We start from the raw sequence: 17,931 nt of genomic DNA on the forward strand, positions 1-17,931 counted from the left end.
TGCCCAACAAAATACCAATGACAGGAGGTGCTAGTTACTGGTATTGGTTTTTACTCCTGAGCAGCCCTGCAGTCACATGCATACAGGACTTGACATATAGTCTTGCCCTTAAATTATTTTATAGTGTCAGCCATATATACCTTTCAGCCCATATGGTGCTTCTTATTTTGCAATACCAGTAGCTAGCACCACCTGTCATTGGTATTTTGTTGGGTTTATTATAGGTGTTATATATTGCCTCTCATCAGGTTTACCGCATGATATTTTATATTGTATCATATGCCTCTTATCAGGTTTACCGCATGACATTTCATATTGTATTATATGTATTACACGTGTGTTATTCTTCCATGCTTTGGCAGGTACCCGGCACTGGGCCCTTGTTTTTAATTGTGTTTTATTATGCACTTTTTCAGTTTGTGTGCCAATAAAGCTTTTGCAAACAATTTTTCACAATACATGGTGTAGTGTGCATATTTATGGTAGTGCTTTTCTTCCTCTTTCATTGCATTCTCTACTACCAATTTTGCACCTCCCTTTATTCATATTATATATAGTGCACCCTTTCTCTATATAAAGAGTGGACACAGGGACGCGCAGGGTATAGGACACATGCAGGGCGAGTGTACGGAAGTACGGAGAGTAGAGGACAATACAAGGCATGTGCGCTAGATACAGGATAGTGCAAGGCGGGTACACAAGAGCACGTATGGCGTGCACAGACAAGCACGCCCGAATGCGAGCAAAGCAGGGAGCGTGCAAAGGAGCACGCCTGAGTACTGAGTTAGACAGAGCGTGTGCAGAGAGCACGCCTGAGTGCAAGTTTAGACAGAGCACAGAGCAGAGACAGAGTGTGTGCAGTGAAGCACGATAGGACACAGAGCAGAGTGTATGCACTGAGCATGTGCTGGGAAGCACGGCAAGGCAGAGTACAGGAATGGAACACAAGGCAGAGTTCAGGAACAGAGCACAAGTCAGATACAGGAACAGACCACAAGGCAGAGGACCCAAACACAGCACACAGCCAGTCAAGGACCAAGCAGATCAAGCCAGGAAGCACAACATTAATCAGGCACCTCCCATAGGAAGAAGTAGCCTGATATAGGGCAGGAGAACAGGGACTTCCGGGTCAGGTTCTCCAGGACCATAGAGAGGAAAAGGCTGCAGCTAGAACCGAGAAGAGCGTACAAGCGCAATAGCAACTTTGTGCAGCCATGGAACCAAGTACGATAGGTGCGCGCACGCACCCGACAGGACCCCCGGAGCGGCCGCGGCGCCGGAAGTGGTGACGTCGGGCGCAGGGTCCCTCCCCCGGGTGAGAGCGGCGTGGCAGGTGGCGTGACAATTTGATTATATATTTGAATTATTATTTGATATAATAGGGTGTTACTATTGTTTTATCTGCTCCTTGATTAGGTAGCAAACACCTGGTGACAGATTCCCTTTAATGGCCAGGCAAAGCCCTCTTGAGTAATTATAGAAGGGAGCAATAATGGTCCATACAATGATGTTGGATGCAAGAAGAGGTAGTTGCTTTTAAAAGGAATCTGTCACCAGGTTTTTGCCCCCTAATCCAAGTGGGTCGCCCTCACACCCAGGGCAGTGGGGTACTCGGTACCGGGCCCAATGGTCCTCAATGGGAGATGTCACGGTAGCTGGAACCTGGCCCGTGGCCCTGGGCGCCCATTGTAAATGTTCAGTGTCAATGTGTAAGTCGTGACGCCACCTGTGGTGTTCGGCAAGGTAGATGTTAAGCCGACGCTGCAGACAGTTCCTCTGGGACAGATGGTGTGGTGCAGCAGTGATGGTATAGCCCTCCACAGGCAGGGCTGTAGTCCCAGGGCAGAGTGAATGAAGCGACACTTAGATGGTGTATTCTCGGGCGCAAGGGATATAGCAGTGCTGGGCAAGTTGACGCAGGAATAAGTGGAGGACACCAGGGCATGTAGTTCCAAAGCTTTACTCACAGTCTGTGGTGGCTCAAGAGCCAGCATCGGTGCCGTGTCCTCCGGGTCAGGAGCTCAGTCAACCTCCAGGCAAGATGAAGCACTCCTTTCCAACACCCCGCCAACATATGTGCCTTTGCTGAACGTCTCCCTCTTAGCGCCTTTGAATGAAGTACTCCTAGTACTGAGTTACACTGGAGTTCCTCCTGTCAGATGTTCCTATGAACTCTACTTGTACAGCAGACAGCTGTAGCCTGCTTCGGAGCCATATATACAAGGGAGGGAGAGTGGGAGCGGAGCCATATATACAAGGGAGGGAGAGTGGGAGCGGAGCCATATATACAAGGGAGGGAGAGTGGGAGCGGAGCCATATATACAAGGGAGGGAGAGTGGGAGCGGAGCCATATATACAAGGGAGGGAGGGAGGGTGGGAGCGGAGCCATGCATACAGGATGGGACAGGGGAGCCATGTATACAGGATAGGAGAGTGGGAGCGGAGCCATGTATACAGGATGGGAGAGTGGGAGCGGAGCCATGTATACAGGATGGGACAGGGGAGCCATGTATACAGGATGGGAGAGTGGGAGCAGAGCCATGTATACAGGATGGGAGAGTGGGAGCAGAGCATGTATACAGGATGGGAGAGTGGGAGCAGAGCCATGTATATAGGATGGGAGGGTGGGAGCAGAGCCATGTATAGAGGATGGGAGAGTGGGAGCAGAGCATGTATACAGGATGGGAGAGTGGGAAAAGAGCCATGTATATAGGATGGGAGGGTGGGAGCGGAGCCATGTATACAGGATGGGAGAGTGGGAGCGGAGCCATGTATACAAGGATGGGAGCATGTGAGCAGAGCAATGTATACAAGGATGGGACAGGGTAGCCATGCATACAACAGAGGGAGCCACACAGAGCTGGACAGGACGGGGGGAACCACACATACATTTTTCTGATGATTAGAAAATAATCACCATGTACAGTACTCCAGTACAATTTTTTCTAAGTGCTCAATGCTCCATTTACTTGTAGGTTCCAATCATCATTAGAAGTGACGGTCATCAGTAGAAGTAGCCGAGTGCTCCCACTGAAACAGAGAAACAAGCCAGGTGCTCCCACTCATTCAAAACCTATGGTGAGTTGAGTCACATTATAAATGTTATAATTAAATGAGTATGCACTGCTAGGGGGTGCGTCTTGAAGGGTGTGTGTCTTGAAGGGTGTGTGTCTTGAAGGGTGTGTGTCTTGAAGGGTGTGTGTCTTTGAAGGGGACCCGTTTAAAAGTTTGCTATGGGGCCCAATCAGTTCGAGTTACGCCCCTGAGCCACAAGAAGTGCTCCATACAGTAGAATGGCCCCACAAAGTGTTCCATACAGTATAATGGTCCCACACAGTGCTACATACAGTATAATGACCCCACATAGTGCTTCATTCTGTATTATGGCTCCACATAGTGCTCCATACAGTATAGTGGCTCCACATAGTGCTTCATACAGTATAATGACCCCCACATAGTGCTTCATACAGTATAATAGGCCCCATATAGTGCTCCTTACACTATAATGGCTCCAACATAGTGCTCCATACAGTATAATGGCCCCACATAGTGCTTCATACATTATAATAGACTCCATATAGTGCTTCATACAGTATTATGACTCAACATAGTGCTCCATACAGTATAATGGCCCCACATAATGTTCCATACAATATAGTGGCTCCACATAGTGCTTCATACGGTAAAATAGGCCCCATATGGTGCTCGATACAGTATAATCGCCCCACATACAGTGGGGGAAAAAGTATTTAGTCAGGCACCAATTGTGCAAGTTCTCCCACTTAAAAGGATGAGAGAGGCCTGAAATTGACATCATAGGTAGACCACAACTATGAGAGTCAAAATGAGAAAACAAATCCAGAAAATCACCTTGTCTGATTTGAAAATATTTAATTTGCAAATTATGGTGGAAAATAAGTATTTGGTCATTAACAAAAGTTAATCTCAATATTTTGTTATGTATCATTTGTTGGAAATGACAGAGGTCAAACATTTTCTGTAAGTCTTCACAAGGTTGGCACACACTGTTGGTGGTATGTTGGCCCATTCCTCCATGCAGATCTCCTCTAGAGCAGTGTTGTTTTGGGACTGTCCCTGGGCAACATGGATTTTCAAATCCCTCCAAAGGTTTTCTATGGGGTTCATATGCTTCTTACAAAGCCACTCCTTCGTTGCCCTGGTGGTGTGCTTGGGATCATTATTATGCTGAAAGACCCATCCATGTTTCATCTTTAATGCCCTTGCTGATGGAAGGAGGTTTGCACTCAAAATCTCATGATACATGGCCCCATTCATTCTTTTATGTACACGGATCAGTCGTCCTGGTCCCTTTGCAGAGAAACAGCCCCAAAGCATGATATTGCCACCCCCATGCTATACAGTAGGTATGGTGTTCTTTAGATGCAACTCAGCATTCTGTCTCCTCCATACACGATGAGTTTTGTTTCTACCAAACAGTTCTACTTTTGTTTCATCAGACCATATGACATTCTCCCAATACTCTTCTGGATAATCCAAATGCTCTCTAGCAAACGTCAGACGGGTTCGGACATGTACTGCCTTAAGCAGGGGGACACGTCTGGCACTGCAGAATGAGTTCCTGGCGGCGTAGTATATTACTGATGGTAGCCTTTGCTACAGCTCTATGCAGGTCATTCACTAGGTCCCCCCCCGTGTGGTTCTGGGATTTTTGCACCGTTCTTGCTATCATATTGACCCCATGGGGTGATATCTTGCGTGGAGCCCCAGATCAAGGGAGATTATCAGTGGTCTTGTACATCTTCCATTTTCTTATTATTGCTCCCACAGTTGATTTCATCACACCAAGCTGCTTGCTTATTGCAGATTCAGTCTTCCCAGCCTGATGCAGGGCTACAATTTTGTTTCTGGTGTCCTTCAACAGCTCTTTGGTCTTCACCATAGTGGAGTTTGACTGTTTGAGGTTGTGGACAGGTGTCTTTTATACTGATAACAAATTCAAACAGGTGTCATTACTACAGGTAAAGAATGGAGGACAGAGGAGCCTCTTAAAGAAGATACAGGTCTGTGGGAGCCAGAAATCTTGCATGTTTTTAGGTGACCAAATACTTATTTTCAATCATAATTTGCAAAATAAATCTTGCCAAATCAGGCAAGGTGATTTTCTAGATTTCTTTTTTCATTTTGACTCTCATAGTTGTGCTCTACCTATGATGTCAATTACAGGCCTCTCTCATCTTTTTAAGTGGGAGAACTTGCACAATTGGTGCCTGACTAAATACTTTTTTCCCCACTGTAGTGCTCCATACAGTATAATAGGCCCCATATAGTGCTCCTTACAGTATTATGGCCACATAGTGCTCCATACAGTATAATGGCCCCACATAGTGCTCCCTACAGTATAATGGACCCACATAGTGCTCCATACAGTATAATGGCCCCACAAAGTGCTTCACACAGTGTTCTGCCCATTCTGAGCAGCAAGATATTTTAAGTGCTGTTCCAGCTATCGCCAGTAGGTGTCATAAGTTGCCCTTCTCTTTCTTATTCATGTGTTTGAAATCTGTTTTCCTAAATGGTTAACTGTTCAGAACCGCCCTTCTTCCTTCCCTGGTCAACAACATGTAACCTTTTTCAGCTGGCCTCCTGAGTAGCTCACATCTGCTCAGCTCTTTGTAAAACCACTGCTTATAACAAGCGGATTCCGTTTTTACCTGAATCATCCATAACTGTGTTCAACAATTTCTGATATCATCTACAACTCTGTACAACAACCCCTGATCTCATCTACTACTGTTTTCTACTATACCATCTCCCATTGATGTCCATTTCATCCCAATAAATATAGACTTAAGCACTCATACAGTCTTGTTTCTGGGAGTGGATGAAAGGTTAAGCCGTATGCTGGAATCCATACAGTGTCATACGTGAAAGAAGGCAGAACATACAGTATAATGGCTACAAACAATACTCCATACAGTATAATGGCCCCCATATAGTGTTCCATACAGTATAAAAGGTCCCACATAGTGCTCCATACAGTATACAGTATAATTGCCTCACATTTAAAGAAATAAATAACTACTCACCTATGCCCATTTCCTTCATGGAGACTTCAGATCCTCTGCACACACCTGTACAGCATTGTAATGAAGTCATAATGCCTGCTGTGCGGAAATGTCAGATGCATATGGGATATGATGGGAGAGGGAGCGTCAGCTGATACTCCCTCCTCCATAATTTATTTCAACTGTATCAGCATCCACGATGCCGATATAGTTGAAAGTGTGATGCAGGTGAAAGTGTGATCCTGGGCAGGGGACCTGCCTGGCGTCGTGGACCAAATATACTTGGGGGACCCACCAGGCATTGTGGGTAAAATATACTCACCCTGCAGGACAGATTTGGTCCACAGGCCAGAGTTTGATGTAGTCCTTAATATTCATGAGATCTGTATAACCCCACCCACACCACTGATTGGCAGCTTTCTGCCGATGCACAGTGTACACAGAAAGCTGCCAATCAGTGGAGTATTCCACTTTTCTTCTTTTTTAAAATCCATCATACGCTTCTAGAGATACGGGTCTTTCACATTTGTGCTTATTTTTATGGCCTTTACCAAAGAGGCATGACTTACAGGAATTTCTGGGGCGTATCTTTTGGCTGCTCAGCACTATTCCCCTGCAAGTATAGGCAATGACTCTTGGTAAAGATCAGAAATATTAGTACTAAATTAAAAATGCTTATATCTCTGGAACCCCATTGAAGATTAAAAAATAAAGTAACATGGATACTGAGGAGAGCAGTGGGAATAATATAAGAGCAAATACTGGAGACTTTATCCTGGTGACTGTTCCTTTTTAAAGAAGTATTCTCAACTAATCTCCCGATATCTTCCCTCACGTAATCTCCGATCCTCCCAAGACCTCCTTCTCTCCTCCACACTTATTCGCTCCTCACCCAACCGCCTCCAAGACTTCTCCCGAATAGCCCCCATCCTCTGGAATTCTTTGCCCCAACTTGTCCGACTATCAACCACATTCTGATCCTTCAGACAGAACCTGAAAACCCACCTCTTCAAGAAAGCCTACAGCCTGCAATGACCCCACTACCTCCTCACCACTACCGGAGATATCACCTCAACCAACACCGGAACTGCTGCAACCCCCCAACCTACTGTCTCCTTCCCCACCTTCCTGTAGCATGTAAGCCCGAAAGAGCAGGGTCCTCTCCCCTCTGTTTCAGTCTGTAATTGTAAGTTTGTTTACTGTAAGTGATATCTGTAATTTGTATGTAACCCCCTTCTTATGTACAGCACCATGGTATCAATGGTGCTATATAAAATGATAATAATAATAACAATGCCTGAAAGATTCCACAGAAGATGTTGACCATTTTTTTACATCACCCTTAAGCGTAAGATCTGTGAGGGGCTTAACCACCTGTGAAAATCCCCTGATAAATTTTTGGTAATTTGCAAACCCCAAGAAGCTTTGTAAACCTTTCAAATCTCGGGGCTGAACCCAATCAATGATAGCCTGGACCTTCTTGGGATCCATGCGAAACCCTCCTTAGACACAATAAACCCCAAGAATGACAATTCTTGTACACAAAAATGAAAATTTTCCAATTTAGCAAAAAGTTGGTTCTCCCTAAGTCTCTGGAGAATTGTACACAAATGCCCCAGATGGGCTTGTCTATCCGAGAAATAAATCAAAATATCAAGATATATAACTGCAAAGCGACCGATAAGGTCAGAAAACAAAATTTATAAAATTTTGAAAGACGGCTGAAGCATTCGTCAAGCCAAAAGGCATTACACACCTCACCACTTGTGCGCTTGACCCACTCCCGTCCCACCTCATCCCTAACTTTGCCACAGTCTTCATCCCAACTCTAACACACCTCTTCAATCTTTCACTTACAAATGGTGTCTTCCCTCATCCTTCAAACATACCTCAATCACACCCATCCTCAAAAAGCCCTCCCTCGACCCATCATCTGTGTCTAACTATCGCCCGATATCCCTTCTCCCTTATGCCGTAAAACTACTGGAACAGCATGTATATCTTGAACTGTCCTCCCATCTCTCCTCCTGTTCCCTCTTTGACCGGTTACAATCTGGCTTCCGACCGCATCACTCAACTGAAACTGCCCTAATTAAAGTCACTAACGACCTACTAACCGCCAAGAGCAAGCGACACTACTCTGTCCTTCTTCTCCTGGACCTGTCTTCTGCCTTTGACACCGTGGACCATTCCCTCCTACTACAGATTCTCTCATCTCTTGGAATCACAGACTTGGCCCTATCCTGGATCTCATCATACCTAACAGACCGAACATTTAGTGTCTCCCTCTCACACCCCACCTCCTCACCTCGCCCCGTGTCTGTCGGTGTTCCTCAAGGCTCAGTCCTCGGACCCCTACTCTCCTCCATCTACACCTGGGACAGCTCATAGAATCCCACGGCTTGCAGTACCACCTCTACGCCGATGACACTCAGATCTACCTATCTGGACCTGACCTCACCTCCTTACTGACCAAAATCCCACAATGTCTGTCTGCTATTTCAGCCTTTTTTTCTGCTCGCTTTCTTAAACTGAACATGGACAAAACAGAAATCATCATCTTTCCCCCCATCTCACTCTACCCCTCCACCAGACCTATCCGTCAATGTCAATGGCTGCTCGTTTTCACCAGTCCCGCACGCTCGGTGCCTTGGGGTGATCCTCGACTCTGCCCTCTCTTTCAAACCACATAGCCAAGCCCTTGCCTTCTCCTGCCACCTCAAACTCAAAAATATTTCCCGGATCGGCGCATTCCTCAACCATGAAACCACAAAACACTAGTGCACGCCCTTATCATCTCCCGCCTTGACTACTGCAACCTCCTACTCTCTGGCCTCCCCTCCAGCACCACGCCAGTCCATCCTACACTCTGCTGCCCAACTAATCCACCTGTCTCCCCACTATTCCCCTGCCACCCCACTATGCAAGGCCCTTCACTGGCTTCCTATTGTCCAGAGGCTCCAGTTCAAAACCCTAAACATGACATACAAAGCCATCCACAACCTGTCTCCTCCATACATCTGTGACATGGTCTCCTACCCGAATGCAACCTTTGATCCTCTCAAGATCTCCTTCTCTACTCCCCCCTCATCTCTTCTTCCCACAACCGCATACAAGACTTCTCCCGTGCTTCCCCCATACTCTGGAACTCTCTGCCGCAACACATCAGACTCTCGCCATCAACGGAAACCTTCAAGAAGATCCTGAAGACCCACCTGTTCCGACAAGCCTACAGACTGCAATGATCCTCGGTCTACTGAACCACCACACAACCAGCTCTACCCTCTCCTAGTGTATCCTCACCCATCCCTGTAGACTGTGAGCCCTCGCGGGGAGGGTCCTCTCTCCTTCTGTATTTGTGTGTCTCTTGTCTTGCACATGTTTATTGTACTTGTCTAGATTTCCCATTTTCCCATGTAAAGCGCCATGGAATAAATGGTGCTATATAAATGTATAATAACAATAACTTCTCCAGCAGATGCATGCTGCTCCCATTCCTCCCAATTTCCTGCTTGTTGTGGGCAGTGCACTTCTTGATTGACAGTTTGGACTAGTGGTATTGATCATGCTGCTAGCCTGAACTGTGCGCTCTCTGATGCTGCAAGCAAAGATATCTTTGAATTTTCAGCATCAGAGGATAACAGTGGCACAAAAGCGTACCGTGCGCTCCTGCCAGCTTCAGAAAACTACTTACAGCTTTATTACAGGAAAGAGCTTGCCAGCACTGCTCTCTCTCCCAGCACCCCCCCTGCTGATAGACTGCAGCAGTGGCTGGTAACCAAGGCAACGAGTAGTAAACTGTAAAACTAAACCCTTCCATTCTTGAGGATGTTTAATTACAAGTAAATTGCAAAGTTCCTTGTTTTTACAAGCTCATTGCAATTTTAACCATTCATGATTTAGAACATAATGACCTATAACAATAACCCTTTTGGATAGCATATGTTTTGGTAATATAATAAAAATATATAATATTTCATCAAAGATCCATATTTCATTACCAAAATATTATCATGAAAGGGAAAAAAATAATGGAACATGCACATGAAAATAAATCTACACAGAAATTATATGTAACTCAGACGGCTGCCACTACAGATAGCAGACCTGTCTATGAATGGGCTCCCTGTGTTGGAGATGGCAAGGTGCCACTCACTTTTCAACCTGAGATCTGACATCGTTTCGTAGCGGACGTCTAGAGTTAACTAGATCTTGGCTCGGATACAGGCAGTGATGAAAAACACATGAGTGGTAACAAGTCTCCTTAATATCTGTCTTCAGTACTAAGATGGGATAATCTGAAGAAGCAGTTGACTCAAGTATCATCTTCGGTGCCAACAGGATCATGGATTTCAGAAGGAGCTCCGGATTCTAATACTGATACAGTCTCTGCTTGTCGAAAATAAGCCACTGGATATTACCTTCTCAGGTGGATTACAAATCAGAGGAAATCTCACAGTCTATAAAAGGTATGTGCTTCTCTTTTCATGTACTTCCACCACATAGGATATTGGACTAGTCTGCAAACTAGCCATATATCGATTGTTATCATGTATATTTAGGATGTGTACAGATATGGAAGGAATATGGAGGTTACAAAGAGAATTCATTTTACAACCATAGATGAGAATTTTAATAGTAAGCTGATAAACGATACAAGAACGATATATCAGTCACTGTTGCACTCAATTTCTTATATTAGAGAACATATATATAGATTACATACACACACACTATATACACACACACATATATATATATATATATATATATATATATATATATATATATATATATACACATATATACACACACATACATATTGTTTTACATTGTCCTCTGCCACCATATGGCAGCCGACTTGTGGCTCTGCATACATTGATACTTCAACAATGGCTATTTATTAACTTCAACTTTCATGGTAAATAATACTAAATGTTTTAAAGTGGACATCATTTGGGATCCATGTCCAATAAAGGCTAGTGTGTTTACATGCCGGTAAGTGCAGGAGGACCTGCTATTTTACTTATTTTCATCTAGTTTACAGCAGTTGCTATTAGATTCATTTCTGAAAAAAAAAAAACACAGTCTGTAGTACAAATTCTAGAAAAAAAAAAGGAAACCATATATCTGAAAACGTATTACGCAGAATAAGGGATGCAAATACCTGCCCATTAATTTACCTATCTATTGTTGCAATCACAGTTTACACACCTACTTTACATATGAAACACTACAAATGATGAAGCAGTACACTTGTAACGGGAATTTCTATTATTAAAAAATTAATTTAAAATAAAATGTGGGAGTGTAGAGTCTAGTTTCAATTTTTATTTGCATCCAATTTTCGAAGTCTGTTCGCAAAGGTATAGAGAAGTTTCTTTCTTGATTTCATTTTGTCTTATACTTTACAGTAAAAATGGGAATCGTTAGAGTTAGCCGTCATCCATTTATGTGGCAGTGCTGGCATAGCTTGGTCTTAAAGGGAATCTGTCACCTATTTTTCCTATTTTTTGCCCTATGAGATGCGGCCACCGCCATCAGGGGCTGATCTACAGCATTCTGTAATGCTGTAGATCAGCCCCTGATGGCGGTGGCTGCAGCTCATAGGGCAAAAATGAGTTGACAGATTCCCTTCAAATGGAAGCTGTGTAGTGTGAACAAAGCTTTACACTTATGATGTGCGCGGCAAATACTGTTGGTATTGCCTTCACTCATAATTCAGCTGATTATAAGGAAACTAAAATAAATGCAGTGGGTTAAACATGTTTTCTATTTTTTTCACTGCAGAAAGTATAACACTATACAGATGAGTCAGAGCTCTGATTGTTGGTAATCAGAAATGCCCTTCATCAGGCTGAGAAAATATGATCTGTAGGATCACATGTCCATCAAAATAGCCAGCTGTTCTAATATAGCATCAAGAGCAGTGGAGTGATATGTCACTGTGTCCTAGAGACACGACGGTTGCCACCCTCTGAAGAGAGACCATTCTGAGGGCACAGACATTGTACTATAGCAAACACTTTGAGTTTTAAATTTAGGTTATAGTTTCTCTTAAAAGTTTTTCGAGGAGTTTCTGGAGCGGAAACTCGAAACTCCTTTGAGTTTCCACTCACTTTCTTTTCCGAAAACTCAACAAAAAGACTCTGTGTGCCCATAACCAACCAGAGGATCCTCATGCCACCTCTAACAGTAAAGTTGGCAAACAAATTTCGGTTTGCTCAAAGAAACCGCCTGGCTTAGCAGTGCAAACATCTCAGCCAGAACGTAGAGCAAGACATGAGTTCTTGGATGCTTTACCCTAAAAGCAAGCTTCTGTTAGGTTTTGGGGACCTTCACAGCACTGGTCACTACTGTGCATGTACATAAAGTGCAGCACAGATTCGTCTCCATTACGACTCCACAGCACTGGTCATTACTGATCATGGACATAAAGTGCAGCACAGATTCATCTCATCTCTGACCCCACAGCACTGGTCACTACTGAGCATGTACATAAAGTGTAGCACAGATTCATCTCCACTACGACTCCACAGCACTGGTCACTACTGTGCATGTACATAAAGTGCAGCACAGATTAATCTCCCCTACGACCCCACAGCATTGGTCACTACTGAGCATGTACATAAAGTGCAGCACAGATTCATCTCCACTATGACCACACAGCACTGGTCACTACTGTGCATGTACATAAAGTGCAGCACAGATTCATCCGCACTATGACTCCACAGCACTGGTCACTACTGAGCATGTACATAAAGTGCAGCACAGATTCATCTCCACTACGACTCCACAGCACTGGTCACTACTGAGCATGTACATAAAGTGCAGCACAGATTCATCTCCACTACGACTCCACAGCACTGGTCACTACTGTGCATGTACATAAAGTGCAGCACAGATTCATCTCAACTACGACTCCACAGCACTGGTCACTACTGTGCATGTACATAAAGTGCAGCACAGATTCATCTCCACTACGACTCAACAGCACTGGTCACTACTGAGCATGTGCATAAAGTGCAGCACAGATTCATCCGCACTACGACTCCACAGCACTGGTCAATACTGTGCATGTACATAAAGTGCAGCACAGATTCATCTCCACTACGACTCCACAGCACTGGTCACTACTGAGCATGTACATAAAGTACAGCACAGATTCATCTCCACTACAACCCCACAGCACTGGTCTCTACTGAGCATGTACATAAACTGCAGCAGATTCATCTCCACTACAACTCCACAGCACTGGTCACTACTGAGCATGTACATAAAGTACAGCACAGATTCATCTCCACTACAACCCCACAACACTGCTCACTACTGAGCATGTACATAAAGTGCAGCACAGATTCATCTCCACTACGACCCCACAGCACTGGTCACTACTGATCATGGACATAAAGTGCAGCACAGATTCAGCTCACCTCTGACTCCACAGCACTGGTCACTACTGAGCATGTGCATAAAGTGCAGCACAGATTCATCTCCACTACAACTCCACAGCATCGGTGACTACTGAGCATGTACATAAAGTGCAGCACAGATTCAGCTCACCTCCGACTCCACAGCACTGGTCACTAGTGAGCATGTGCATAAAGTGCGGCACAGATTCATGCACTACGACTCCAAAGCACTGGTCACTACTGTGCATGTACATAAAGTGCAGCACAGATTCATCTCCACTATGACTCCACAGCACTGGTCACTACTGAGCATGTTCATAAAGTGCAGCACAGATTCATCTCCAGTAAGACTCCACAGCACTGGTCACTACTGAGCATGTACATAAAGTTCAGCACAGATTCATCTCCACTCCAACCCCACAGCACCGGTCACTACAGAGCATGTACATAAAGTGCAGCACAGATTCATCTCCACTATGACCCCACAGCACTGGTCACTACTGAGCATGTACATAAAGTGCAGCACAGATTCATCTCCACTACGACCCCACAGCACTGGTCACTACTGAGCATGTACATAAAGTGCAGCACAGATTCATCTCATCTCCGACCCCACAACACTGGTCACTACTGAGCATGTACATAAAGTGCAGCACAGATTCATCTCATCTACAACTCCCCAGCACTGGTCACTACTGAGCGTGTGTCACGGTCACGTGTGTCTGGACGCAGCGAGTACCGCAAGGCGAACCCATATGACACACGTGACCCTGGATACACCGCCTCCAGTTGGGCGAATTTAAATAATAGGACGTGCAGCTGGATACGCCGCCTCCATCTGGCGAATTTAGGTATTACACGTTATACATACAGTAGTCTGGAAACCCCGCCTCCAGTAAGGCGAATTTAAATAATAAAGGGGGAACCTGGTTAACATTAACAATGGTGGGCCCTGCAATAGGGAATAGGGAAGTGGAGACCTCCTGAACTCCCCTGAGCCAGTGTCCCTGCACTCCTAACGTTCCCTATGCCGGTTCCGCACCGGGCGATGCACAGGAACCTAAAAACCCTAGCTCGCCCTAAACCTAAACCCTCCCTAGGGAACTGGTCGGTGCGGAAACTAATCCCACCACTGCACTAAACACACGAGGGAAAATGACAATACAGGGGAAACACCACTTGGCTTTGCTCTGTTGCGTACGCTCCTAGCAACAGAGCCCACACCCTGTGTGCATCTTCTCCTCCACCCGGATCCATCACCATAACTGGATCCTTCACCATAGTGCAGCCTTGGAGCAGAGTCCACCACCAGTTGCAGCTGTCCAGTAACAGAGTCCCAAAGATGAGTTCAGCTCCTGCCCAAAAAGTCAAGCATGCTTGAGTCCAGCTCTCAGCAACCAAGTCCCGCATGCTGAGTGCAACTCTCTCCATAGTTGTCACTCCACCAAGCCATGCAAGCACTTCCTGCCAACACCATAAACTGTGACGCCACCACGTCATGCCAGCCCTTCTTGCAGACCACCTAGCTGCCACTCGTCCCCTCTAGCTGTGCTGTGCAGGACTCATGTTCAGCTCTTTCATTCACCCAGGCTACCTTGTGAATGACTAACACACAATATCACCAACAGTGATTGAACACCCCTGGCTCCCTTTTCTAGAGCCTAACACCTGATTTGTAATTAAGTGCACATTAAACTAAAGAAACTACCGTGCACTACCGCTCACCACCACCGGGGCAACTTAGAATGAATGACACCACGTGTAATAATTCTAATGGCCACCGGGGGCAATCAACCCACTTTGGCAGCAAGCCAAAGGAAAAAAAAATTCACTTTGTCCATTAACTTATCAGATCCAGCCTGCATCATGACAGTACCCCCTCCTTAATGAGGGGCCTATGGACCCTCAAGACCACTCCTCATTAGGGAAACACCAACAGCGGGGACGCCCAGATCCTGAGTTCACCCCACCACTACCTGACACTTCAGGTTAATGACAAACGCACCGCTGGTATTGGCAATATGTGTTCTGGACGCACCACTCATCTCCACAGCGAAGACCTGGGCAACAAGTTTATGTATGTGTATGTTTGCTATGAGCTTATCAGACTCCACAACACATTTCCACAAGATGTTTTTTGGTGGCCACCCATACATGCTCGTTCACACACAGGTCCGGACCTGAACGTTTATTGCACACATTCGTTTGTCATATATTTGGTGAACTCCTTCTGGACACGACAACAGAGGCGTCCCCCTGCTGTCACCACACTCACTCTCCTGCCATTCACCAAGGGACACCACCCTCCAACCCTTTCACCATGAGGTCTGCACCTCCCAGGGTTGGTTAATGGCGAGAGTTGAGATTTGTCCCTACTCCCCCGCAGCGCACCTGCTGCACACACCTGGAGGAGAAGGGGACAGGATATGGAGGAAATATACACTCGCTGGTCGCCTCCACACGACCAGGAGGGGCGGCTTCTTCGGTGATATTTGAAGATTTGGCGTCGGCCCCGCGGACTACACACCAGTCTGCTCACTACAGGGACGTACCCCTTCACCTCGGGAAACCCCAGACAGCCGCTCACCACCACCAGGGCAACTTAGAATGAACGACACCATGTGTAATAATTCTAATGGCCACCGGGGGGCAATCAACCCACTTTGGCACCAAGCCAAAGGAAAAAAAGTTCACTTTGTCCATTTAACTTGTCAGATCCAGTCTGCATCATGACAGCATGTACATAAAGTGCAGCACAGATTCATCTCCACTATGACTCCACAGCGCTGGTCACTACTGAGCATGTACATAAAGTGCAGCACAGATTCATCTCATCTCCGACTCCACAGCGTTGGTCACTACTGAGCATGTACATAAAGTGCAGCATAGATTCATCTCCACTATGACTCCACAGCACTGGTCACTACTGAGCATGTGCATAAAGTGCAGCACAGATTCATCTCATCTACAACTCCCCAGCACTGGTCACTACTGAGCATGTGCATAAAGTGCAGCACAGATTCATCTCCACTACGAACCCACAGCACTGGTCACCACTGAGCATGTACATAAAGTGCAGCACTGATTCATCTCCACTATGACTCTATAGCACTGTTCACCACTGAGCATGTACATAAAGTGCAGCACTGATTCATCTCCACTACGACTCCACAGCACTGGTCACTACTGAGCATGTGCATAAAGTGCAGCACAGATTCATCTAATCTATGACTCCACAGCACTGATCACTACTGAGCATGTGCATAAAGTGCAGCACAGATTCATCTCCATTAAAAGCCTAGATCCTTAGTTCAGGAACAGAACAGACACTTATAGGACATTTCATAACTTTCCCAAATTCTAATGAAAACATTTGCAGCACATCCTGCATTGAAGGAGTCGGTCGATTTTATACTGACTCCACCAAAATTGACAATGACTCAACAGCCCTGCCCCCATGCATACTAAAAACAGTGCTCCTAGGGTAAATAACTATTTAAGAATATGGCACAGGATGCTGACTTTGGATAAAAACTTGGCCGAGCATGAATGGGTTTTGAATTGGGAAAGTGGCGGCTTATCTCCTGGAAAAACGAAATGTTGAGAGCTGTAACTTGACTTACCTGCTTCTTTTTTCCCCACAACATAATCTGTTTGGGTAGAGTAAGAGAACCATTGCAAATTTTAGATAATCTGCAAGTTTGGCCAACATTAAACTAATGCAAAGGTGCAAAACCCATGGCCCGGTGGCCACATGGCCTGCAGTGCCACTTTTTGGCAGCCAAGACATTCATGCTTGTGTCTGGTTGCTGCTCACACATATGTTCTATTTTACAGAGAAGAGTAGAGCCATGTGTTGCGAGAGCACGGGCAGGTAAGTACTAATGGTGCACCGTGACTCCATGGCCGAATCCCATATAAATTGTCAAAAGGGGGGCTTTTAAAACCTTTATGGCACACTAGAGAGCAACACAGGAGATGGACAGATGGATAGGTGATCATGTGTGAGAGCAGTTATCTACATCATAAACTATAGAAGTGAAATATTCAATTGATTCAGTGATTCATATAAACTACAATGGAGAGATTCTAATGCCAGCATGGTGTGTTATGGAGAGCCAACAGTGTATAAAGGAGCTCATATTCTCCAAATAAATGAGAGACCAAGAAGTGCAAATGGCACCTATCAAACATTTATGGCATATACTTTCAAAATGGCCAAAAATGTCCTAAATGTTTATTCCCCTTCACGTCTAACTGCAGCCCTTGGAATTGGTTTCATCTCACAATTTGGGCCATGGACCACTAAAATTTGCGCAATTTTGATGCAATGAGTACTGTGAGGGGGAGTGCTTAGCATATAACTTTCATGCTTGTATATATATTACACATATATATATATATATATATATATACACACACACACATACATACACTAGCTGAAGAGCCCAGCGCTGCCCGGGCATAGTAAC

General features: G+C 45.2%; 2 protein-coding genes across 5 annotated transcripts in view; one reads left to right on the top strand and one right to left on the bottom strand.

Moving 5' to 3' along the window:
• The window catches only part of CENPP (centromere protein P), a 383,707-nt gene that overhangs the window by 157,241 nt on the left and 208,535 nt on the right, over positions 1-17,931 (bottom strand). The window lies entirely within an intron of this gene.
• Positions 10,201-17,931, top strand: part of ASPN (asporin) — a 31,967-nt gene continuing 24,236 nt past the window's right edge. Inside the window, exon 1 of the mRNA XM_073549581.1 lies at positions 10,201-10,516. The gene's annotated coding sequence lies outside the window, so the exon portion shown is untranslated. The remainder of the gene's footprint in view (positions 10,517-17,931) is intronic.

This window comes from Dendrobates tinctorius, unplaced genomic scaffold (genome assembly GCF_039654945.1).
Source record: "Dendrobates tinctorius isolate UK_male_01 unplaced genomic scaffold, ASM3965494v1 ptg000159l, whole genome shotgun sequence".
In the NCBI taxonomy this organism is placed as follows: domain Eukaryota; kingdom Metazoa; phylum Chordata; class Amphibia; order Anura; family Dendrobatidae; genus Dendrobates; species Dendrobates tinctorius.